The sequence below is a fragment of the Sinocyclocheilus anshuiensis genome, unplaced genomic scaffold, assembly GCF_001515605.1.
Source record: "Sinocyclocheilus anshuiensis isolate Anshui unplaced genomic scaffold, SAMN03320099.WGS_v1.1 scaffold665, whole genome shotgun sequence".
Classification (NCBI taxonomy): Eukaryota; Metazoa; Chordata; class Actinopteri; order Cypriniformes; family Cyprinidae; genus Sinocyclocheilus; species Sinocyclocheilus anshuiensis.
The window spans coordinates 263,062-279,783 of NW_015537961.1; the positions used below are offsets into that span (position 1 = coordinate 263,062).

At 36.5% G+C, this 16,722-nt stretch overlaps 1 long non-coding RNA gene across 1 annotated transcript; it reads left to right on the top strand.

The window, feature by feature from the left end:
- The first annotated feature begins 752 nt into the window (after positions 1–752).
- On the top strand, positions 753–15,683 carry LOC107667155 (uncharacterized). The gene is made up of 3 exons (XR_001631761.1): positions 753–887; positions 10,218–10,400; positions 15,398–15,683. It is a non-coding gene; the product is annotated as an uncharacterized LOC107667155 (long non-coding RNA).
- The last annotated feature ends 1,039 nt before the right edge of the window (positions 15,684–16,722 follow it).

Here is a 16,722-nt window from a genome sequence, read left to right on the forward strand (position 1 = left end):
CTCCCTGCTGACTAAACCAGCCTGAAGTGGCTTTCTGGTCTGTTTGCTGGTTTTAGAAAGATTTTGGGCACTTTTTAACATTTGGGCACAAGTCACACCGGGAGACCAGCTTTGTAGACCAGCAAACCATCTGAAGCTAGTTTAGTTTTGGGTTTCAGCCGGTCTTAGTTAACTCAATAGCAAGAAACCCAACAAAATAAATAGTATCCAAAGCCTCTTGAACCTTGTTTCCACATTCAGTGTTGACTTGTTGCCAAAGCGTTTGTTTGGTTTCACAACCGGCCCTTTGTTTGAAACAAAACAATGTCAGGTTAACTTCCTGGTATTACCAAGAACAGTTGGTTGACTAAGAGTTTACAAAGGCGTGAGGGCAAAAGGCGGTTCCCTATGAGAACTCACATGTCAGTCGATTCACACAAACGTCACGTTCTCAGAAGTGTTTGTCACCTAGAAGCTTGTATATTTAGTCACGCCCCGTGTCGGCTGTTGTTACGACGCATTCCTGTGCACTTAATCATCCAGTACAGTACTTGGCAACCGTGCACACAGCGCATCCTTTAACCAGGTTAACTATTAGCACATTGCTCACGGAGCACGGAAACGAAAAGCAGAAGCGCACACATAGACACGCTTGGAGAAATACACATAAAGGGAAGTCTGAACACAGAAGGGTTTGACAGCTTTGAACACAAACCACCACTTCCCTCCGTGCCATATGACTCTGTCGTTAGGCGAACATTTGTCACGCTGTGCTTTCTAACTGACATGTTTATTTTCTCTCCATCTCTCGAGTTCCTGAGGTCATAGTAAGACTGACGCAGGCCGTAGCGAGAGAAGCGCATGGCGTCTGCTTCACTCAGACCTCTAGAAGGGCTCAGCAGAATCAGGTTGGTGCTCTACAGTAAGCATGCAGTTTCTAACTAATGTTCACCAAGGTGTGTGAAAAAAGAAGTTGAAAGGAATCTTCGGCTCTGTTTGAAAATCCTAGTAAGCTTGTGTTTTTGATCATCACATTCTAAGGCCAATAATTCTTTGCAACAAGCATTATGACAACAAAAAAGGTATCCTAAGCACACTTATGATTTGAAGAGTGTTCAAAAAGCAATCCCTGTTGAAAAAACCAGCATATGCTGGTTAGGTATATTTTGACGCTGGGATGCTGGTTTAAGCTGGTCATTTGCTGGTTTAAACTGACCTAACCAGCATATGCTGGTTTTTTCAACAGGGACATGCATTCTTTTGGCCAAATTCTAAGGCCTATAATGCATTGAAACAAGCACAGTGAAACTAATATAGTGGACAATGCGGGATGAATGGCAATTAAAAATGCGAAATACAAAATAGTTCCTTTCAAAATAATCTTTTCTCAATATTTGTGTATTTTGATGTTTATCGGAGTGATGCACTGATAGCTTAGCCACATGCTAACATCAAACTCTAGTGAAATCAATCATCATTGGTCACTTATGTGTTTTCAGTTTGCGTGCTGCCTATATAGGCGCTATTTTAACACATCACAAGCTCACTTATGACGTGAAGACTGTTCAAAAAGCAATATATCTTATTTTGAGCATATTCTAATGAAACGAGCGCAGTGAAACCAAAACGACATCCAAGAACGGTGAACAATGTGGGGTGAATGCCAATTAAAAACGTGCTTTATGCTGAAAAATGTTATAAAATGGTAAAATCTTGCTATAAATGAGCAATTTTCTCAGTATTTGTGTGTTTTATGCTTATCAGAGTGATGCATTGGTAGCTTAGCGTCAAACTCTAGTGAAATTCTATTGAAAGTTGCTGCCCAAGTAGAGTGTTCTCAAATAGGTCACTTTTGAGTTTCCATTTAGTATGCTGCCTATGTAGACGGTATTTTAAGGCATCGTAAGCACACTCGGGATTTGAAGAGTGTTTTAAAAGAAATATACTTTTTTTTTTTTTTTTTTTTTGAATTGAATACAATAGTATATTTTCATTTGTAAAGTTTTTTCCACAAAACTATATGACGAGTTACATCTAAGATGGTGGGCAACGTGAGAGGAATTAAAAATGTGTGTTTTATGCTGAAAAACATTATAAAATAGTTCAATCTAACTGTACATGAACAATATTGTCCTCAATATTTGTGCATGTTATGCAAACATTGCATGTTGTTGTAACTTGGCGTCAAACTCTAGTGAAGTCAGTTGGTTTTGCAAGTGTTCCCAAATCGGTCACTTATGAGGGGTCATTTCAGTTAGTATACTGTCTATATAGGTGCTATTTTAAGACATTATAAGCACACTTATGCTGTGAAGAGTGTTTAAAAAGCAGTGTACTTTCTTTTAGCCCAATTTTAAGGCCCATAATGCATTGAAATAAGCACAGTAAAACAAAAAATGACATCCAAGATGGTGGACAACGCGGGAGGAATTACAAATGTGTGTTTTATGCTGGAAAATATTATAAATAGTACTGTATCTAGTACTGTATCTAATTATACATGAACAGTTTTTTCCCTCAGTATTTGTGTATTTGCATTGCATGTTGTTGCAACTTGGCAACAAAGTGAAGTCAATCATCAGTTGGTTTTGCAAGTGTTCCCAAATCGGTCACTTATGAGGGGTCATTTCAGTTAGAACGCTGCCTAGACAGCACAGCAGCTCACTAGGTTTTGGAACGCATCCCTCTTGTTGAGTTTTCAGGTCATCTGCACCAACAGATGTTCAATTGCTACTTAACTGTAGTTTGATTGGAGGAATGGTTGTGTTGTTGAGTTGAAGCTCCCTTAAGGTTTGTCTCCGAACTGCCGCCACAGTGTTACTCATCTAAGGAACAGGAGGGGCAGAAAGACTGTGTTATTTGAAATGTCACCTTGGGACTGCCGGGCATCTGCTCCATAAACAGCCTCCGCTTAATTGCCAGGGAAACTATCCTGACCTTGGCTGACAGTAATGTGGGCGGCACACGAATGTCCTCATCCGCCGCTCCCAATGACATTGTTTTAACTCCATCCGAGCGGGAGCAACTCGCGCTGAATTTATCATGAGGCAAAGCCGAACTCCAGATGAATACTTATGTAAGTTGCCGTATCGGTCTCCATGACAACCAGCTGCACAGAAGCACACGTCGCCTCCCACAGCCTCCCCGAAGTGAGCTGTTTCCATGGCAACTGGGGGAATCAGAGCAGCATCCTTTTGATGATGCACGTCAGAGATGACAGCCGTTGGAAGCGCAGCACAGCTTTTATGTGTCAGGAAATAAGAGTCGCCTGAAAGTAGGTTACGTAGGAGAAATCTACAGCTCCGGGCCCTGAACCGACTGACAGTTCTCACAAATAGACTCGCAGTGCAGTGATTTATAATGCATTTTGTGGTTTCGGTGAGCAGAACTTGGAGGGAATTCACAAAGGATAATGCTGTTTATTATTTTGAATATATTCTAGCCCACACTAAACATTTAAGTTTGCGATAAATCGGTGGTTCTCAACCGGTGGGTCATGATCAGTGTTATTTTAGAATCATTGAGGTGCTATTATAGTTTTATTTTATATAGTTATTTTTTTATATTTTCCATTTTCATTTTGTTTGTAATGTCTTAGTTTTTTTGTATTTGTAAAAGTTTTTGTATTTTTTCTTGTATTGTTTTTGTTTTTTATGTTTATATACTGTAGTTATTTCAGTTTTCATTATTTTATTACGTAATTTTATTACATCAACCTTGGTTTATTTCTATAGTTTTTAGTCATTTTTATTTAAGTTTAAGTTATTTTAGCACATCAATTAAACTAAATGAAAATTAGAAAGTTTTATATATTTTATTATATAAGAAATATATAAATATATATAAGTTAGCATTAATTTATTTCAAGTAACAAAATTGTTTTTTTTATGGTTTTAGTTTTAGTACAATAGCCCTTGTCAGGATTAAAAAAATGCAGGGAAAAAACAATGCTAAATGCAAGTGATAAAAAGCAACTAAATAAAAGTAATCAAGCAAATTTAGCATAGCAAAAGAAAAAAAAAAACGCTTTCTTAGTTTTCAAAGCTCATATTTCTGTTGTTGATGTCAAAGTTCATGTGTCCAGTCAAACTCTACTATTTCATCAGGGTTCAATAAATTTGACTGATGCAACACTGACACAATGTTGTGTGATGCTCTCATCCTCAAGAATCATAAACAAAATTACACAGGGTAAAATATGACTATATTAAATGCAAGTTATGAGATATGAGATGTAATTTAATATTATTAATATGAACAATATTTAATATAAATAGTTATATAATAATAGGATTTTTTTTTTTTTTTAGCAATTGAAACAGAACCAGTTAGTGTACCTCAGCTGTAAATGGCGTCACGTTGGTGGGATTAATTTTAATAATTGGTTCTGTCACTGTCACTTTTTTTTTTTTTAGCTTTACATGTTTTGCTGCTGGCATCTCAGCTCAGTGTTTCCGTCATGCTGCTGCATTCTCTGATCTGACAGTCAGCAGATAAATGCCTGCCTCCAGGGCTCTTTCTCTTCCCGTTACGCCAACGACAATCTGCTAATACACGCGGAAGCATCCGTCTTTTAGCAACAATCTCATTGCATCAGCACTGAGCAGTTTGTGGGTGTTGGCAGTCAGTTTTTCAATAACCTTGTACAACTTCCTATCCGTGTGTAACTGTAACAGCAGCCGAATCCCAACTGAAGGAAAGAAAGAAACTCAAACACCAGTGAAAACCTCTATTGTAGCTTGTCAGAGAACAATATATATATATATATATATATATATATATATAATGTTTTTTGTCAGGACTACTTGTATAAATATTACCTTACATTATTTGTACTTTAGTATTTAGTATTTGTACTTTAGCATTTTTTAGAGTGTGATATTTATACTTCCTCTGCTTTTTGATGTCTATTTAGATTTTTTTTTAAACTAACAACAAAAAAACAACCTTTGATAGATGTTTTGACTGAAACTCAACTAGATAAAGAAACAGTGAAGTTTCCTTGGGTGATTCAGAAGACGAGTCTCTATCTCGAGTAAACTTTGAATCTTACAATTCATACAATTCTCATGTATGTCATATTTTAGTGACAAACTACAATAAGTTTTGTCTGTTTGTTATCTTTAATGTTGATTTTTGGCAAATTGCATGGAAACCAATGGGGGTCAATGCAACCTCAACACAAAAGTCCTAACAATTTCTGTTCAGCCTTTCCAAAACACATGCATGTGTCGAAACGTTGCATGCACATTCATGACCCTAAAGGAGAAAAAGTCACCAAATTTCAGGAAGATAGTTTAACCGCTTTTCATGCAAAATACAACAACAGTCAATTGTGGGTCAATTTGACCCAAATTTCAAAGTTAAAAAAACAATGTTGGTCAATTTGACCCCAACACAATAGTTGTAACAATTTTTGTACAGTCTTTGCAAAACACATCTAAGTGTTAAAAAATTGCACACACATTCATGACCCTAAAGAGAATAAGTCACCAAATTCCAGGAAGAAATAAATAGTTTAACCAAATTTCAGGCAAAAAAAAAAAAATCAAAATGGGGGTCAAACTGACCCCAAGACAAAAGTCGCAACAGTTTCTATACAGCCTTTCCAAAACACCAATGTGTCGAAACTTTGCGTGCACATGCATGACCCTAAATAAGAAAAAGTCACTAAATTTCAAGAAATAGTTTAACCAATTTTCAAGTAAAAAATGTTTTAATGTGGGTCAATTTGACCCCAACATAAAAGTTGTGTTCACCCTTTCCAAAACACATGTATGTGTCAAAATTTTGCATGCACATTTATGGCCCTAAATGAGAAAAAGTCACCAAATTTCAGGAAGAAATTAATAGTTTTACCAATTTTCAAGCAAAAAATATCACATGTGGGTCAAACTGACCCCAACACAAAAGGAGGGTTAATCATGACTATAATCAGTTTAAGATCATGTATGTAAATCAGTTAACAAAAGGAAATGTTCCTAATGCAGCTGTGCTGTGGTTGTTGTTTCAGAGGTTTTGTCTTGGTTCAGCGCGGTGCATTCGGTGCCTCCTGCCCACATACAACAGAAAATAGCCCTGGCAGCAGCGTGCACATCAAAGCCATCAGCCACGTAATCTCCCATGAGTCACAGCTCAGCCCGCGGGTGGACGGCAACCACAGACATGCTGCTTGCTGATCTCACCGCGCATTTAATGTGTTGGGTGCAGCGGCATTTATCTCCTTTTGCTGTTTGAACCGATGTCTGTGATTTGATTGGCTGGCGATGTTGGTTCAAATTCAAGCTGAAGGTCACAGATCCGTTTTACACAGTGGGCAATGGCAAGTGGGGGAAATCTGAGCTGTAAGTGGGTCGTGCGGCGCGGGCATGTCCACTGCTTTACGTAATGGGCCTCTTTGAAAGCTTCATTCGTGAACTTTGTTTTCCGCTGAGGGGAAGTTCTCTGACTGTAAGAGCTAAATAACAAAGTTAAAAGGTCTTTGCATCTTTTTAATTTGAAAATGAGGTTTTTGCAATGAGGTACTTTACAGTAGTGGGTGACCGAGATGGGCTTTTTAGACAGAGTGTGTATATATAGAACTGGGTGACCGATGGCTGATATAATACTGAGATCCATATACAATGTAATGGTGTAATATTAATATTACATGTTATATAAAAATGTAATATTACATTAATTTGACAGTTTTTAACAATATTTACTTACAAATTTTTATTACTATATTCAAAAATATCTGAAAACTGATATTTGTTTTTACTCTTTTCCATTTTTCAGTTTTTTAAAATGATTTTACTACAACATTTTTCATCCATTAAACCTAAAACAATAATTGTTGTAAATTCTAGTCAGTTTTATGCATTTTAAAGTCATATTTCTAATTCAAGTCAAAAAATGTGCAATGCAACTTTGACACCACTTTTGTAAGTAAAATAAAAGTGGGGCAAATATTTTTCAGATCACTTTGGTCATTTTCTGTCAGTTCTCTGCTTTTATGTGATGTAGGAATCTGGTCTTGGAAATTTACTAAATTTCCATCCTCTGACTTCAGATAATTTGACTTTGAAGTGTCAAAAAAACTGATCAATATTATGAATCGTCACTCACCTTACCAATAGTAATCTAAAGTAACGAAGAAATATACCATCATTTTTGATTATTAATAATTTACTCAAATTAATAAATGCAAGTCTTTATTGATCTATGTATTTTACCTGTTCATTTTAATGTAGTTTTTCATCATTATATTACATTTTTCATCCATAAACGTTTTTAATCCAGTCAGTTTTATACATTTTAAATGTATATTTTCTTCAGTAAATTCCAAGTGTCAAAAAGGTGTGCTGCAACTTTAACACCACTTTTATTTTACTTAATTCTTAAATGCAAGTTTTTATTTTAATTTTTTTTTTACTTTTTAATTTTCATGTAGTTTTTTATCATTATATTTCAACATTTTTCATTCATTAAACGTAACACAATTGTCAATTATAGTCAATTTTATGAATTTTGAAATCAAATTTCTTCAGTAATTAAGTGTGCACTGCAACTTTGACACCACTTTTAATTTACTTTTTTTTTTTTTTTACTTTTTCATGTTCATATAGTTTTTCATAATTATATTATAGCGTTTTTCATTCATTAAACGTAACACAATTATTTATGTCAATTCTAGTAAATTTTATGGATTTTAAAGTCCATTTAAAATGTGAAAAAGGTGCACTGCAATTTTGTCCCCACTTTTATTTCACTTAATTATTAAATATATGTTTTTATTGTTACTTTGATCTGGACAAATAGAATGGACAGATATCTGCACATTTAATCACCTGGCTAACATACAGTATCAATATTATAATTTATTGAGGTGTTATACAGTATATATACAGTATATAGCATTGCAAGACCAGCATAGTGTTTACTTAATGTATATGAATAACCTCCACTTTTACTTAGTAAAGGTGTCAGTTGCACATATCTTATGCCTCTTTATCTGCTGAGGTTTGTTATTAATGGCCTTGACCTTTCAAATCTCATCAGCACGGTGAACAGCGGAAGCTCTTCAGAAAATCCTCATGGGGAGTTTTTACCTAAATGACGAGTAATGTGAACTAACACCTTCATCTGAGGTGCTACATCAACTCTAACCGCTTTGATCATTTTCTGTCAGCTCTCGGCCTTTATCTGATTTAAGAATCTGGTCTTAGAAATGTCCAAAATGTCAAACTCTGACTTCTGGTCGACTTGAGCTGCATCAGTACGACTTACACTTTCACTTTAAGCACTTTAGGCTGATCTTTTTTCCACAGAGCAACTGTGGCAATCAAGTGTTGAAATCACAAACATGCATGATAACATAGACACACACTTTTGAGAGGTTGATGGTAATAAAACAGGGTCGGGGAGTTTCCACCACTAACCCTGATAATTGACGTCTGTTTAGCCTGTTTTCCAGATGCTGTTTCACTAGCAGACGAGATTATGGGCTGCTGTCTGAACCGCAGTTCAATGGATGCTCTGCGGTGAATGGGTGCCGTCAGAATGAGAGTCCAAACAGCTGATAAAAACATCACAATAATCCACAAGTAATCCACACATAAAGGTGAAAATGAAAAAAGAAACCTCATAGCAACACCCTGGCAACCACCAAGAACATCTTAGCAACCACCATCTAATAAACCACATAGTAACACCCTGTAAACCACCAGGAACATCTTAACAACCACCTAGCAATGCCCTGGCAACCAACATCTTAGCAACCACATAGCAATACTCTGGAAACCACCAAGAACATCTTACCAACCACCTAGCAACGACCAAGAACATCCTTGCAGCTACCTAGCAACGCCCTAGCAACCACCAATAACATCTTAGCAACCACATAGCCACACCCTGGCAACCACCATCTTCGAAACCACATAGCAACACCCTAGAAACCACAAGGAACATCTTGGCAACCACCTAGCAATGCCCTAGCAACTACCAAGGACATTTTAGCAACCTGGTCTGAATCAGGAGAGAAATCTGCACAGATCAAGCACTGGTTATGAACAGCCAGAGCAGTTAAAAAAAATATTTAGGTGGATTTTGATGCGAGAGAACAGAAGGAGATGAACTTTTTCACTGGAGGAAGCATTATTTTATGGACTCATATTTTGGCTGGAAGTAACAGTTCGCACTTAAAACATCTTAATGATGGATTTGTTTCAGCTTTTGTCTTCTCCAGATGTTAACTGATGGACTGGAGTGCTGTGGATTGCTTGTGGATTATTGTGATGTTTTTATCAGCTGTTTGGACTCTCATTCTGACGGCACCCATTCACTGCAGAGCATCCATTGCTGAGACACTGATGCAATGCTACATTTCTCCAAATCTGTTCTGATGAAGAAACAACCAACATTTCTTGCACTAGTGTTACAGATGGCAGTAGATTGTGCAGTTATTCCAGCATCATCAATGATTTTGTGAATTATATTAACGTATGATATTGGCACCGAAAACAACACTTGCATCATCATGTAGGTGTTGGACATGAGACATCGAGAAACTCAAACATGACAGGAATGAACACGCCATCATGTTGAGTGGGACGCCTGCGGTCACATGCTTTTCAACATGCTGGGACATTCTGTACAGATTCACTAATACAATCCAGTCACATGTGAGCTAGACTTTGAAGGAAAGAGTTACTAGATGAATCCAGTGGTTTGCTAGTATTGTTGCATTCATTTTCAGAATCTGCCTAGATCAAGTCAACAATTTAATGACACATTAAAAGAAGTTATAAACTCAGTTGACAGCATTTGTGCATAATGCTGATTACACAACACTTATTTTTATTATTTTATTTATTTTTTAGACGAATCCCTTGTTTTCATTTAAAAAAAAAGCAAAAATCAAAGGTTACAGTGAGGAATTTACAATGGAAGTAAATTGGCCCATTTTTTGGAGGATTTAAAAGCAGAAATGTGAAGCTTATAAAAAGTGTTTACATTCATTCTTCTGTATTTTTTTTTTGCTGTAAATTTGTTTTTAATGTAATTTTATGGTTTATGGTGTTGTGTTGTCATAGCAACTAAATTGTAAAATTACATATAAGATTAGCAAGCAATTTGTCACACAAAAAAAAAAATCATGTTAACACGCATTTTGTAACATTATGCCAGAAATGTTTTTGATGGAATGTATTCCTTTAATGTTGTTCATTATGATGAATTTCTTGTTTATTGGACTGCAGGCTGGTTTTTGAGCGGACCCATGTGGTTATGACTGACCTCACATCTGGGTAAACAGGAGAAAGAAACAGATGCTGGTGTGTTGTGTGCAGAAAGACTCTGTGGAAAATGCTAATGGAAGACAAACCATAGAGGCATCAGCCCAGACACAGACGGCAGGATTATACGATTAAGAAGAGAGGAAGGTAGGGAAGATCTCTGTGTTTGAACATTAGTGTTATCAAAGCCTAATGGCCAGAAACACCTTCAAAGAGACACTGTTATTGTGCTGAATGTTGGGAGAGCTGTGCTGTTTCTCTTCTTCAGGTGATAAAGAGAGTACAAATATATACTAAAGGACAAACCTGAGCTACTTTATATCTAGATACCAGAATATCATAGATACTTGAGCCTGGCAAATACCAAAAACATCTTAGCAACCACATAACAACGCCTTGGCAACCACCATTTTAGAAACCTCATAGCGTCGGTGCCGATAGCCGTTTGGGCAGTGTGTCGACATACAGCGCCGTTGCGCTACGGTCGTCTCGAGTTCGAGTCCTGACTCGCGGACCTTTCCCGATCCTGCCACCTTATCTCTCTCCCACTTCGCTTCCTATCAGTTATGATCTGTCCTATTTTAATAAGTCAAGTCAAGTCAAGTCAAGTCTGCTTTATTGTCAATTCTTCCACATGTACAGCACATACACACAGAGAATTGAAATTGCGTTACTCTCAGACCCTTGGTGCATACAGATAACACTAACAGTAGAACATAAATACAGATATACAGATTAAGTATAAAATACAACTATACAAATATAAAACCACCAGGAACATCTTAACAACCACCTAGCAATGCCCTGGCAACCAACATCTTAGCAACCACATAGCAATACTCTGGAAACCACCAAGAACATCTTACCAACCACCTAGCAACGACCAAGAACATCCTTGCAGCTACCTAGCAACGCCCTAGCAACCACCAATAACATCTTAGCAACCACATAGCCACACCCTGGCAACCACCATCTTCGAAACCACATAGCAACACCCTAGAAACCACAAGGAACATCTTGGCAACCACCTAGCAATGCCCTAGCAACTACCAAGGACATTTTAGCAACCACATAGCAACACCCTGGCAACCACCAAGAACATCTTAGCAACCACCATCTAAGAAACCACATAGTAACACCCTGGAAACCACCAGGAACATCTTAGCAACCACCTAGCAATGCCCTGGCAACCAACATCTTAACAACCACATAGCAATACTCTGGAAACCACCAAGAACATCTTACCAACCACCTAGCAACGCCCTAGCAACCACTAAGAAAATCTTAGCAACCACCATCTTAGAAATCACATAGCAATGCCCTGGAAACCACCAAGAACATCTTAGCCACCACCTAGCAACGACCAAGACCATCTTTGCAGCTACCTAGCAATGCCATAGCAACCACCAAGAGCATCTTAGTAACCACATAGCCACACACTGGCAACCACCATCTTAGAAACCACATAGCAACACCCTGGGAACCACAAGGAGTATCTTAGCAACCACCTAGCAATGCCCTAGCAACTACCAAGGACATTTTAGGAACCACATAGCAACACCCTGGCAACCAACATCTTAGCAACCACATATCAACATCCTGGAAACCACCAAGAACATCTTAGCAATCAACTAGCAATTCCCCTGGCAACCTCTAAGGACATCTTAGCAACCAAATAGCAACACCCTGGCAACCACCATCTTAACAATCACATAGCAATGCCCTGGCAACCACCAGGAACGTCTTAACAAGCACATAGCAACATCATGGCAACCACCATCTTAGCAAACACATAGCAGCGCCTTGGCAACCGCAAACAGCACCCTGTCACTGTGGCAGTGAATTTTGAACAGGCAAACAGAGAATTTATTTATTTTCTATGAAGACAAAAATCTAGCTGCTTTTCCTTACAGAAAACTGCTGAATGACTTTCAGATGTCTAGCACAACATGTAGGCCTGTTGTTGGTGGATCTGTTTTGGTCTCTTGCGTGTCTGTGTGTGTGTTCAGGGTTCACTGCACTCCAAAGTATTTTTGCACTTGCGTTCTTCCCGTAAAAGCAGGCAGGCTGCCACATGCTCGCACGCCCCGTCCACATGATCTGAGAGAGAGAGAGAGAGAGACAGGAGAGGGAGGCTCTTAATGCAGTGAGTCAGCACCCCAGACTCCATTTCATCTCCATCCTGACCGACCAACACGGCTTAACCCTTTCCTACCTCCCCTCTGCTTCACTGGCAGCTTTTAATGACCTTAATACAGGGAGCAGAGATGTAGATCATCATTTAAGGTATATCCTTGCTGAATAAAAATAAGATATTTATATTATCCAGCTAGGATACATTAAATTGATCAAAAGTGACAGTAAAGACATTTATAATGTTACAAAAGATTTCTATTTCAAATAAATGCTGTTCTTTTTAACTTTCTATTCATCAAAGAATCCTGAAAAAAAATGTATCATGGTTATCACAAAAATATCAGTCAGCACAACTGTTTTCAACATTGATAATCATCAGAAATGTTTCTTGAGCAGAAGATCAGCATATTAGAATATTTCTGAAGATCATGTGACACTGAAGACTGGAGTAATGATGCTGAAAATTCACAGGAATAAATTACATTTTAATATATGTTACAGTAGAAAACTGTTATTTTACATTGGAAAAATATTTCACAATTTTTACTCTATTTTTTTTTTATCAAATAAATGCTTGGTGAGCACTTCTTTCAAAAATATTCAAAAATCATGCCAACCCCAAATATGACAAAACAAGATTGAAAGAAAAGAACACATGGAATGTGACAGAAGTTTCTAAATATGTCTACATGTTTGAGAAATTTCTAAATAATGTTTCATTGTCAACACAGAGGCGTAGCAACCAAGTAGAACAACATATTTACAGTTCATTCCTGTCACTATCTGAAAAACAGTAGTTATATTTGTGTTTCATTTTACTTGGCTACGATGCAAAGACAAAAATGTTGCAGACTGTGCAAAATAAGTTTAAGACCAAGTGGTAAGCATGCATGTGTTTACTGCGTTCACACACAATGAGAGGGAGGGAGACGGCGGACGGAGAATGTAGGTCACATTCTTGAGCTGAAAGCTTTCCGAGCCACACAATCACAGCAGGATTTCCAGCATTTCACTGAAGGCCGTCAAACAAGCGCATTTCCCCTGTGTTTCCCCCCAAACAGAGACCCCCGTCCACAGGCCGCGGGATCAAAGATGACCACGCAGCTCAATCGGCCTTTGTGTGGCTTACAGCTGAGATTGACCCGTCTGCACCGATGCTTGCGTACATTTGAGAGAACTGAAGCTCGTAGCCACACACAATGCATTCGACGACACACACAAAATCAAATCCAGATTGGCTGGCAAGTCCCTGAGCTCTCAAACACACACACATCTAAATGGGGACATTGCATAGACTTCTATTGTTTTCATATACAGCTAGTTATAAATACCGTTTTACTGTAACCTAACCCTAACAGAAAACTTTCTGCATTCTTACCATTTTAAAAAGCTTTATTTACATACTGTTTTTACAAATGAAGACGTCCCCAAAATGAGCTACCAAAAAAAAAAAAAAACCTACAAACACTCATTACACCTCCAATATGCTGCATTAATTCTCCAGTGCCTTCTTCATCTGAACCGCTTAGTCATTATGCATTTCAGCAGATTTTATTCAGAACTGATTGCATTTCTACAAAATATTAAAATTAATTGGTTTCATGATATACTGATATACTGTTATTAAGCTTTTATTTTTATATTTTCAGCTTTTAGTTTATTTTTAGCAATTTTTATGTTTTTGTAATTTTTTATTATTTCTAAATAATGTTAATTAATTTTTAATTCAGTTTAAGATTTAGTTTTGTTTCAGTAATTTTAGTACTTCAGCTTAAACTTATTTCAGTTTGCTGCCAAGGCAACATTTCTAATTCTTGTTTACTTTTTGCTCTAATATTTATATCTCATTTCAGCTATGCACTGTAAAAAAAACAAAAACAAGATGCATTCAATTAATTAATAACTAAACTATTATCTAAAATAAAACTGAAATAAAAATGAATAAAGACTATTTGAAAATATAACGACAAAACAAAACCAAAAAATTTGGGGGTCAGTAAGATTTTTAATAAAGAAATGAGCACTTTTATTCAGCACGTAAGTAGTAATTAATTTAATGCATGCTTTCTGAATAAAAGTACTAATTTGTGACCCTGGAGCACAAAAGCAGTCTTAAGTCGCTGGGGTATATTTGTAGCAATAGCCAAAAATACATTGTATGGGTCAAAATTATCGATTTTTCTTTTATGCCAAAAATCATTAGGACATTAAGTAAAGATCATGTTCCATGAAGATATTTTGTAAATTTCCTAATGTAAATATATCAAAACTTAATTTTTGATTAGTAACATGCATTGCTAAGAACTTAATTTGGACAACTTTAAAGATGATTTTCTCAATATTTTGATTTTTTTTTGCACCCTCAGATTCCAGATTTTCAAATAGTTGTATCTCGGCCAAATATTGTCCTAACATAACAAACCATACATCAATGGAAAGCTTTTTTATTCAGTCAATTTCGAAAAATTGACCCTTATGACTGGTTTTGTGGTCCAGGGTCACATTTCTTAAAATTTCTTAAGGTACTTTCTTAAAAAGTATAAAAAATCTTACTGACCCCAAACTTTTTAACGGCAGTGTAAACTGCAAAGCTTTATGGTTTATTGAAGCAGCCAGTAACTGTTGAGCTCTTTTACCACAGTCCTTGTATCCATGGTAACATTATTTTCACATATCACTACACACAATGCACACAAACATGTTAAAACCATAAAAAAAATGAATAGCACTTTCCTCTATTGTGCTCTATAGAAAAAAAAGGAAAAGTCAAATCCGGTTTCCTCCAGCTAAACGCTTCAGTCATTCATACGCTCTCACACATATATTTGTCAGCCTGTTTTCCGAGTGAGTCACAAAGAACGATTGCTCACACACACACACACACACACACACACACAGCCCGCAGCTCTAATTCCAGGAAGCAGCTGCAACAGATGATGATCGCCTGTATCAGGCCCGTGAATCACACCTCTGTTTTGACTCCTGTTTTTTTCTTTCTCTTTCCTCAGAATCGGACGCGGCTCCAGAGGGAGGAGAGGACGGAGATAAGCAGTGACAGGATTGTGCAGGGAAGGGATGGTGGTGGTGGTTTATTACACGGCTCCAGGGTGCGCATTTCTGCGGCCGACATGTTTGGACGTGACGTATTGAAGCGCGGCTGTGATTGAACACAAAATATGGGAAGAGAGAGAGATCCGAGACAATGATGCCACTCATTCCCGATAGCGATGAGAATCATGCGGAATTTCAGTTTAGATTCCTTAACTGTTTTGGTTCCTTAACAAAACTTTTCATACTTGACTGCTATAATTAAAGTGACCGTTCATCCTAAAATTTAAATTCTGTCATCATTTACTCACCAATCTTCTGTCCAAATCGAGCTGTGAATGTCATGACCTGCAGTTCAGTGAATCAGTCAAGAACCGCTCCACCCGAGTGAATCATTAGACTGATTCAAACTGATTTTTGATTATTTTGAATCATTTGATCACGAGTCGGACAGTGTTGTTATCGTTAACTAAAATGAAAAATTTTATTTTAATTGTAATAACTATAACAAATTTTAATTGTTTAATACACTGAAAAATGGTAGAAACAAGAACTCAGAAATTGCTAATAAATATAAAACGAAGAGGGAGCAAAATAAACAAATAAAGACTGAAATAGTATTTTCTTGTAAAAATATGCTCCAGTAATCTTGTTTTAATTACAACTTAAAAAAATAGCTGAAATAAAATATGAATATTAGATGAAAATCTTGAACTATTATTTGTTGTTTTGTCATTTTTTTTTTAAATAAGTGTATTTCTATTTCAATTATTTTGTTATTAATTATTATAATGTATCCAGTATATTAATTTCTTTAAAAATCTGTTATATCCAAATGTTTTTGGAGTTTTTGTTTTTTAAAAATGCCTGTTTTAGTCTATATTAATTGTATTTCAGTTATGTAGTAATTAATTTAATGCATCCTTACTGAATAAAAGTATTTATTACTTTCTTTAAAAAAAAAAAAATCTTACTGACCCCATACTTTTTTGTTTTGTTTTGTTGTCTTATTAGTTATTTTAATGTTAATTTAGTCTTTATTAATTTTTGTTTTAGTAATTTTAGTTCAACTTTAAGTGACGATTAGAAATGTATCCTTGGCAACTAAAAATATTTTCTTTTATTTCATTGAACATTTCTTTTATTTCAGTTAATTTTTTACAAATATTTGTACTTTTAGTTAACAGTACAACACTGATTCACCTCTGATGTTTCAGTCAAGCACGCAGACTGCGGTAACTTCTAGATGGTTTGTTTACAGCGATTACAGCATCTTCAGTAATTG